Source organism: Mastigoproctus giganteus, chromosome 10, assembly GCF_048544385.1.
Source record: "Mastigoproctus giganteus isolate SK-2022 chromosome 10, ASM4854438v1, whole genome shotgun sequence".
In the NCBI taxonomy this organism is placed as follows: Eukaryota; Metazoa; Arthropoda; class Arachnida; order Uropygi; family Thelyphonidae; genus Mastigoproctus; species Mastigoproctus giganteus.
Window position 1 is genome coordinate 23,651,247 of NC_143584.1, and position 9,468 is coordinate 23,660,714.

The window sequence follows — 9,468 nt, forward strand, 5'->3', positions numbered from 1 at the left end:
CTTAACTGGCACACTTCAAAAAAATGATTAAAGAAAAATGGAACTTACCTAATTTTTTTTTAATTTCAGTGCGCACAATCTCCACTTCATTCACTCCAGCACTGCGTTCTTTAGCGTTCGAAAGTTCGTCATTTATATTGTCAATGCTCTTTGTAGTTATTTCGTGGTAAAAGAAGAAATGTAAAGGATCAAATTACCACCGGTGTGATGTGTAAACGTCCTCGGTTCCAGACTCCAGAGGGCACAGATTGTTGAACCTGTAAAAAAAAAATTTAATTTTCTTTCGAAATATGTGTTGTTAGTTTGCATATAATTCAACTTATTTGAATGTAAATAAATTTCTTATTCTTAATAAGTGATTAATATAATAATTGTAGTCTTGTCTTTTTCATTTCTTTCCGAAACGATCCTCTGAGGGATTGAATTTTAGATTTAACGGCCTTTACGGTGGTTTCCGGGTTGTACTTCTGCCAAACGTTCACAATTTAAGCAGATCCTTGTGCTTTTACATTTATATTTCAATATACTGTAGTTCTTTGTTTTTAATTTTCCATAAAGCAGAATGAGCCTCATTAACATCAATGACGCCTCCGAGCCAGGTGGGCAGGACCAGCAGTGCGTAGCACACGCTTCTTGATTAGAGGGGATCGAGCCCGTGACCACCAAATACGGAAAGGATTAATCGTCTGAGGGGACAAATTCAAATTGAGGAACGACAGTTGTAGAACAGATCCCCGGAGCAATATGGCCTTAGTTGCTAATGCTCCTAAAAACCAAACATTAACATCAATGAATTCTTTAACATTTGCGCACATTTCTAATATCATTTCTCTCTCTCCTACGAAAACGTCGTATGACGCTAATTCTGCTCTTTCAGAATCCATGATAATTAATTAAAAAAACAATAATTATTATTTCTTTATTTAAAATATTAAATACTGGTTTCAAAACATGTGTAGAGCTCCCAATCTGATTGTCCACTGAAATGACTGTCACTCAGTTAATGGGCGAAATGAAGGAATAGGACTCACGAGGGAATTCTCTAAAGACTATGAATCATCTTCAACACCACACAAGCAGCTTCATTTAACAAGATTTTCAGAAAGGATTACAACACGGTTGAATAATCCCTCGTACCCACTAACCGATGTACTTTCCTGCAGAAGAGATCGTCCGTCTATAGGCCGCTAATATCAATCAAAAAACTTATGTCGTGTTGTTCGTACTACAGCAGGGGTCGGCAACCTTTTTTGAGTAAAGAGCCATTTTTGATCTAATTAAAGAAAATAGAGAATCCGAAGAGCCGCACCTCAGCTCGAGGAGGAGGCAGTTTTGTAAGAAATGGAATAGAGTGGGAAGGTGTTTTATTAAAAAATATATATTACATAATTTGTAATTAAGTTTTATTGCAATCACATGTAGTACAGCAAAAAAGAAACGCAGCAATATGAAACATAAGTCAACTGGCGAGCCAGAAATCTCACGTGAGATGGATTTGTGATGTCATTCGGTTGTAATCATGAACGAAATGCTGACACTAGGTTAAAGTTAATAGTTGTTAAATTTCGCTTGAAAGATCTGCTTAAGGCGGGGTTCGTAACCTTTTTGTACAATCATCTCCCATCGACATTTGTCTACTACACTTCTGTTATTCCCGTAACAAAAACTGTAAATAAATACGTGGTCAAAAAAATTCAATTTCAAAATTCCCCTGATTTAAAATAAAATATCTTTTGCAATGCGTGATATATTTTTATCAATATTTGGTCCCCACCAAAGCGAGGAAACGAACACCATCAATGCATATTTGTGAGAATATATTAAGACAAGTTTAAAATAACTTCAAAAAGACCTTGTAAGTTTATGCACATGAAACTAAATAAAACAGGAGAACAAATGAGCAAGACAATTTTTACTTTTCCCCCAGTTAGATATTGAAAAAACAATATTCAGAAAGTATATAACCCCAAATACTGCATTTTAGAATATGATAGCATTAAAGTCAGTGCCTTCTGACTAAATATTTCTGTGAATGGTCAAAAAGGAAAGTTTCATTTAAAGACGAGCGTTGTGTTTAAATACAAAGTTCGTCTTTACTCTAGAGTCAGACTGGCACACACAAAGTGATAAATCTGAGGGAGGGGATAAATTTTCTCCTTCTCCCCCAGAATTAAGATGTATTTTGACTAATACTCACTTAAATTCCCCGAAATCTGCAGGATAACTGCGGAGGTTGCAGCAATTCTGAAAATTCAACGGAAAACGCCCAGTCACTGACAAAACTTTAAATAATGTTTACCAGAATACAAACTATCTCACACAATTTATTAGATTATCCGTGTTCTCTTCATTTGCCCCACTGCAGTGGTTCTCAAACTTCACTGGCATAGAGATCCATCCCTTTTAGCTTTAAAATTTTCCGGGCATTACCAAGCACACGTTGTTGGTATGCTGTAAAGTCAGTTTTTATATATGTATTTAAGAAAATTTTGAATATTACTTTTGCGGAAACCTCGATTCCGACTGTTAATTTAGTACAGGTAACCCCCGTATAACATGGTACTTCTACAACACGGTTTCGCTCTAACACGATTGATAAATTGAGGCAATCCTCGCACAACACGGTACTTATATGAAGCAGCTTCGCTCTAACACGGTTACAAAATTGGGAGAAACCTTGCATATGTAAAAATGCCTTCATTTTCACCCCTTTAATAAGCAATCTTTCCTTCAAAACGCCCAATACTTTTTCCACGGCTTGTATACGTAAAACAATTCCCCTCCTATCGGAGAGGACTGCGTTACTCTCCCTTTGGCACGTGCGGGTGACGCCGCACCCGTGAAATAGTATCTTCCCCGTCAGGTGCCGCCGGCTAGCGGCGAGTGGTCATTTATTCGGCCAGAGCAGACGAGCGTCGTGACGCATTCTTTAAAAAAAAACACGGGGAGAAAAGGTGACACTTTTGGAGAGAGAGAGAGAAAGTCACCTCTGTAAGAGTCATACTTCTGGTGCAGGCTGAATCATGTATCTGCGGAATGTTTGGTATTGTGGAGGCTTACCATCTAGAAGGGACGAATGTGGTGTCATATAAACCCCCTGAAGCAACCCTACACAAATATTCGAAGCTCTCCTTACCCCTTCATAAATATCGTCTTTGGTTGAGTCAGGCCCTAAAGATGTCAGTTCCCAAACTTTTTTTCTACCCGACAAAATTGACACCTGCATACGAGAGGGAAAAGCAAAAAAGGGGCAAACACATATATGCAGACAAAGAACAAAGGAGTAGTAGCAGGAGAGGAGAGAGCTTTTCGTTGGCAAGATCGGCAGAACAACTTTTGGACCCTTGATGATTCCAGAGATGGAAGAGACTACGCCCAAACGCGTCATGGAACTTTTTTTGTAAGTTCATCCATGTTTTTAGCAAATAGAACTGAATAAAATGAGCCACAAGCGAATCATATTCCCTCTAATTATTATTCATGATATACCCACCTTTCTTCTCCTAGAAGTAACTTTAAAAGATGTATATTTAATGTGTTTTACCTTTAAGATTTATTACCTACACGACTCTATAAATAATATCATGTTGTTTGCTATAATCTAACCCAACAACAACTTTCGCGTTGTTTATAAAACGCTAAGATAGACGAATGTCTATGCCATTGTCCAAGTGAAAGGAATTGCGGTCTGTCTGGACTACACGAAGACACACAGATTAATTTCCCTATAATCCCTCATAACATATCATAACAGTTTAGTAAATATAGCAATTGCACTAATTATACGATGTTGGATTTATTTTATCTTTATATGTAATGTCTTCATATGTGAAAATGTCATGTGTAATAAACCATGTTTGTTTGCTAATCTTGCCTCATGACATTCTCTGGCTACACACGAATCACTGAATAGGAATTAATAAAGGATCTTCATTGCGGCCGCTACGGGGATCTGTTATTTAAATAGAGGGACGAAGTGGAAAACACAGCGCCTCCCGATGTTGCCAGTTTTATTCTACGCATATCAGAGTAAAATTGAAGAACACGAGAGTTATGTCCTTATCTAAGCTAGTAGATGATCATAAGAAACCCGGATTCTCTGGACAATTATTTTAGTGAAGGAGCGTGCCCAAAAGTCGTATAGATAGCACTTAAAGTTTCCCAGCATGCACACACTATAACGGAGACCTGCAGAACATATAACACGGTATTTTTTAGCTGTTTTGCGGGGGAAATCCTGCTATGTTGGATGTAATTTTTCAAAGTTTCCATTCTTTTTGTGAATCCCCGTTGTTGACTCGCTAGTCGTTTTGCAAAAAAAAAAAAAAAAATTGGGAAATCCCCGTGTTAGGTTCTATGCTATTGAATTTGTGCTTGTTTGAGACCACAAAAAATAACTTACTGTACTTTGAAGCGTGGAGTTCATGACTTTTAAGGTTTTTGTAAGGTTATTTTAGCTTTCAATTGATCGTTTATAAAATTTTCCGGGTATGAATTACTAAACTTTGTTCTTAAGAACCGTATTGGAATAATTTCTTTGTTGTGATTTTAATTCCAGCCCTAAATTATACCTAAGGAAAGTAAAAAGCATCCCTCAAAGGACATTTTTCAATTGTGGACTGTATCGGAATCTTAGCTTTATGGCTCAAAGAAGTAAAACCGTCAACATTAACTGCGTGTTGCAAAAATGTATGGGCAGAGTCAGTTCATTTAGGAAATATGGTCGAATCGGCAGAAAACGGAATCGATGTGATAGTAGAACTTGCTAAGTCGGTAGGAGGGGAAGGCTTTGAGACCGGACTACTGAAGACGTTCACGAATTACTGGTAGAAAAAGAGGCTGGCAAAGCGGTTTGGTGGAAATGGCATCGGATCTAAACCAAATCAATTAAGAGGATGATAGCGCAGATCAAAATTCTGAAGTTCCAATTTTACGCTAAAATGCACATGGAAAGGCAGAATGCAGATCTTTCGTCTGAAAGGAGCAGAGAGTTTAAAAGGGAGCTTCGAACATGCTTAGCTCCATACCAAAAAAATTTACAAAGGTCTATCAAGCAAAGGCAAACAAACCTAGATTGCTGATTTTTTAAAGAGAGCAGAAGATGCACGAAATGTAGATGCTGCAGAAGAAAGTTCAGAAGGCGAAAATATTCTGCAAGAGAGAAAACGTTTTCGTTTGATTGTGCTTAGCGGCGATGAAGAGTAAGAAAATTAAATGAAAGTACATTATTTGAGACGTATGTATCATAGCTTGTAAGATGTTCGTTCAGTTATTACTTTTTTTAATAAAAAAGTAATTTTCCGATTTATAAAAATATGGTGTATTTTTGTTAGCTTTTGGAACGTAACTTCCCTTTTTGTACTGGTTCTTAGTCCCATATAACACGGTTTCGCACTACACGACATATATAGGAGCCCAACTACCGTGTTATATGAGGGTTACCTGTATAAAACCATCTTCGGATTACCGTCGGTCTCATACTCCGTTTTCACCAACAGTCTTCCAGTTGCATTGGCAATTGAAACATCTGCTAATGCGCCCAATAGAAGATGTTTCAATATAATGCATAAAAACTTCACTAAAAAAAAAGCTACAAATTCACCATTACATAACTCACTGCAAATAAAGATTACGTGATTCATTTTATTTTCAGCATAACTTTTTATGTATTGCATCAGCGTGGCTAGTGTTATATGCAGGTGGTATGGTTAATCTACCCACCCATTCCGGCTTTATTTCACAAACCTCCTAAAATTTTTGATACGCATAGTTCTTTAAATTTTTATTTGTATAATTCCTCCTTTTAACGTTCCTCAAAGATACGACTTATGAAAAAAGAACGCAACAAACCACGTTAAAAATACAGCAATATTTGTTGTCTTTTGATGGCTAAACTTAGTAAGGTGTAATTCTGCTCTTATGTACTAAGCGAACCTAAAAATAAAACGAAAACTGAAATATAAGTAAAAACAAATGGCAGAATAAAGCAATACTCGCTTTAAGCAGTGTTAACGAATGATCCCTGGTCCAAGATGTATACCCACACCCAAAGAATGAGCACCACTTTTTGCAAAATAAAAAATAGAACTGGGAACCCACAACAAACACTACCTCTTCAAGAGGATGACCAGCGCTACAAAATGATACAAAATAGATAATATAGCAAACATTGCAATTTGATACGGACATAATACAGTCCAATATATTGGTCCGCCACACCGTTCTTTCTCTGATTTACGTTTTCTACCATCTCAACTATTCTATTCTATTTGAATGTCCATGCCCACCACCACCTGGTTTCTTCATTAAGTTTTAAGGTATTCTGTAATTGGGTTTAAGTTAGTAATGGTTTTTAAATTTAGTTATTTAATTAAATCAGCTTATTATAATTTAGTTTAATATTAATTTGCATATTTGCATTTCATTTAGACCTGTCGATTGACTGCATCAACGTTTAAATTTGCATTTTAGTTTGTTATGTTTGCTTATTTAATCTATAGAGGGCGATGGCAACAATGATATACACTTTCCTTTTTAACTTCAATTTGTTACTATTTGGTCGGATCGTATAGGAACATCCAATGGCACTTTGCTGGATAGAGGCCAACGAATGAAATACGATCTTTTTTGGAGTTTACAAGAGCTGTTGTCCCCTTAAAAAGGTTTTGCTTGTCGGTTCTTAGTTCTATCTTTTATTCATTTACAAAAGGTGGTTCTCGATCTTTGGTAGGTGTGGGCGTACATCTCTTTTGGGCCGAGGGTAGGACAATGCAATGGTATTGGGGCTCGGATGCATGGTTGAAATTTGATTATTCAACGTATCCTCAGTCCCAGTTGTTTCACATAACCGGGATTCTACTGTATTAGCAGTAGTCTACTGTGGTTAAAGCCCCTGAGTGCTGAATACGGTCGATCTGCCAACCCGCACTGGACCAGCGTGGCAGATTATGGTCCATTTCCCTCAGCATGAATTGTTGAGGAGGCTACCACCCTGCAGTGGGTTGATAATGGCTGCACTTTACTTTTTTTTTTACTGTATAAGTCTGCAGTTAATACAATATACCTACTGATATCTAAGTATATCTTCTTTCTCCTTTAGAAAATATATTTTTATTTATTTAATAAATACTTCTTTTTTATCTTCTGTGTAATTACCTTTATTGCGGATGTGGAATTCATCGGGAAAAAGAAGAGGTTTTACTCAATAAAAAAAATATTCGTCAGAAATGAATCCGTTTCATTAAACAGGAAATAGCTACATAATCCGCTAATTCGACGGCCGTTCGGAAAATCGGTTTATTTATTAATATTTATTATTTTAAAGAAGAAAGCACACACGATTAATTGAAAGTAATTCATGTATAAACAAATAGAACTGGTTCTAAGCACTAGGTGGCAGCACTTTACAAGCTGCTTTTTAGATGGTTGTTTATAAAGTCTGTTAATGCTTAGTAGATAGTGCAGGTTTGAATAAGTAATAAAATGTAGATATACATTTAATATACGTGTTGTTGTTCAGTTTTAGGCATATCTGCAACTTAGGCCATGTTGGGCTGCATACAATGTCTGTAAACTATGTTCTGTGGTCGATTTGCTGTTTGCTGGACATAAAACCCGAGTTTCAGAGAGAGAGAGAGAGAAAAACATGCTACCGTCGCCTAGGACCGACTAACTCAGCAACGTTGTAAAAAATACCCATTAAAATTCCTGGCGTTATCTGACGGAATTCGAACTCAGGTCTTTTCTAGCCGGTGTGGGAAGAACGATGATTACACCAAGTATGTTTCACCATATGTTTCGGTGATTACACTAAAAAAGTCGACCAACTACCAAGGTGGACCACACAGGTGCACAGAACCCGACTGACCATTCCAATGGTCGCTTATTTTCCATTTAAATTTATAGCCTGTTTGATCACTTGCACATCATCACAACGCACTGAAGTACCATCCACGTTCTGGAAAAATTTTATACTTTATGGTATTTCCCACTGCTCGTGTCAGATGTTACTGCACTTTCCTGTTTATGTCACTCTTACAATTCAAAAGCTATATTACACACTTATTGAAAGAAACAATTCTTGGTCAAGACTCATTGATTTTAGGCCACTTTGAGTGCTAATTGGCGCTGCATTCAGGACGTGAAACTCACGAAATCGGAGATCTATATGGTTGAGTTACGATCCAAATCTGAGAAATGTGAACAACTGCTAGAGTTTCAAACTTTTCCATAGAATTTCATCAAAGATGATTAACATAAGCCAATACATCACCAGCTTGTTTGTTTGTTTTATGGCGCATTAGCATCTAAGGCTATAATGCGCCCCACATCACCAGCAATATATTGGCTTATGCTGTTCATATTTTAGTAGTTGTTTCACCAAAATCCAAATCAACAAAGCCTCTAACACGCTACTATGGAAACTGAAAGAGAAAAAAAATGAGTAAGGTTAACTCACCCGAGGGTTAACAAAAAACAAAAAAAATCCTTGATGTACTTAAGCAGGGTACTATTTCAATGCAGGTTCTGAATAAATTTAAACAGTTCATAAAACAACGCCACTGTGTTAGATTCCATTGTCCACTCTGAGGACACTGTTCTCCCCTTCTACCGACGGTGACAGCACTTCGGCTTAGGCTCTTTTGTATACATAGTCGACGAATAATAATGTAGACAAATTTAGTTGTTTCTAAATAACCTAAGCCAAAGTGCTATCTCTGTCAGTAGTGGGACAATAGCGTTCCCAGGCAGTCGACGATGGAATCTAAACGCCGAGTAGCGAGGATTATTTTACAGAACCATTTAAATTAAAACAATAAATAATAATAATAATTAATCCCACCTGAGGATGATCACGTTCGTTTCTCAAAAGCTTAGGGTTCCTATTCCTGGTGTCTCGTTTTTCAATTATTGTCTTCCCAATGAACCAGAAAAATGGCGGATATTTAAATTATATTTTACATTTTTATTCAAATTCATTTCAATGTGTTCGTCAGTAGGATAAATAAAACTTATTTTATTGAGGGATATTAAGGATAGTAAGTATCCTTAATATCCAAAACTAAAGAAGTAAAACCGTGAAAGACAAAGTTCTTTCCATTGATTACAGAAATGGACTCTCTCTTCCATGTCGATGCCTCGCTAAATTTCGGGAGGTCATTTGATGTTTACTGCGTTTAGTACAAAGGGTACTAGGAAAGTTTTGCAATACAGCTTTGTTTATTTAATTTTTTTCAAAGTAATTTCCTCTACATTCAATACACCTCTCCATCCTCCGAAACCAATCTTTAAACCAGTTCTGCCAAGTTTCACTAGGGAGTAAAGCACACTCGTTGTCCCAAGCCTGTAGAAGGTCCTCATCACTGGAAAACCGCCTCCCTTTTAGCTTCATCTTCACATGCGGGAACAGTGCAAAGTCGCAGGGAGCAAGGTCTGGACTGTAGGGAGGGTGCTCGAGAAGTTTCAGTC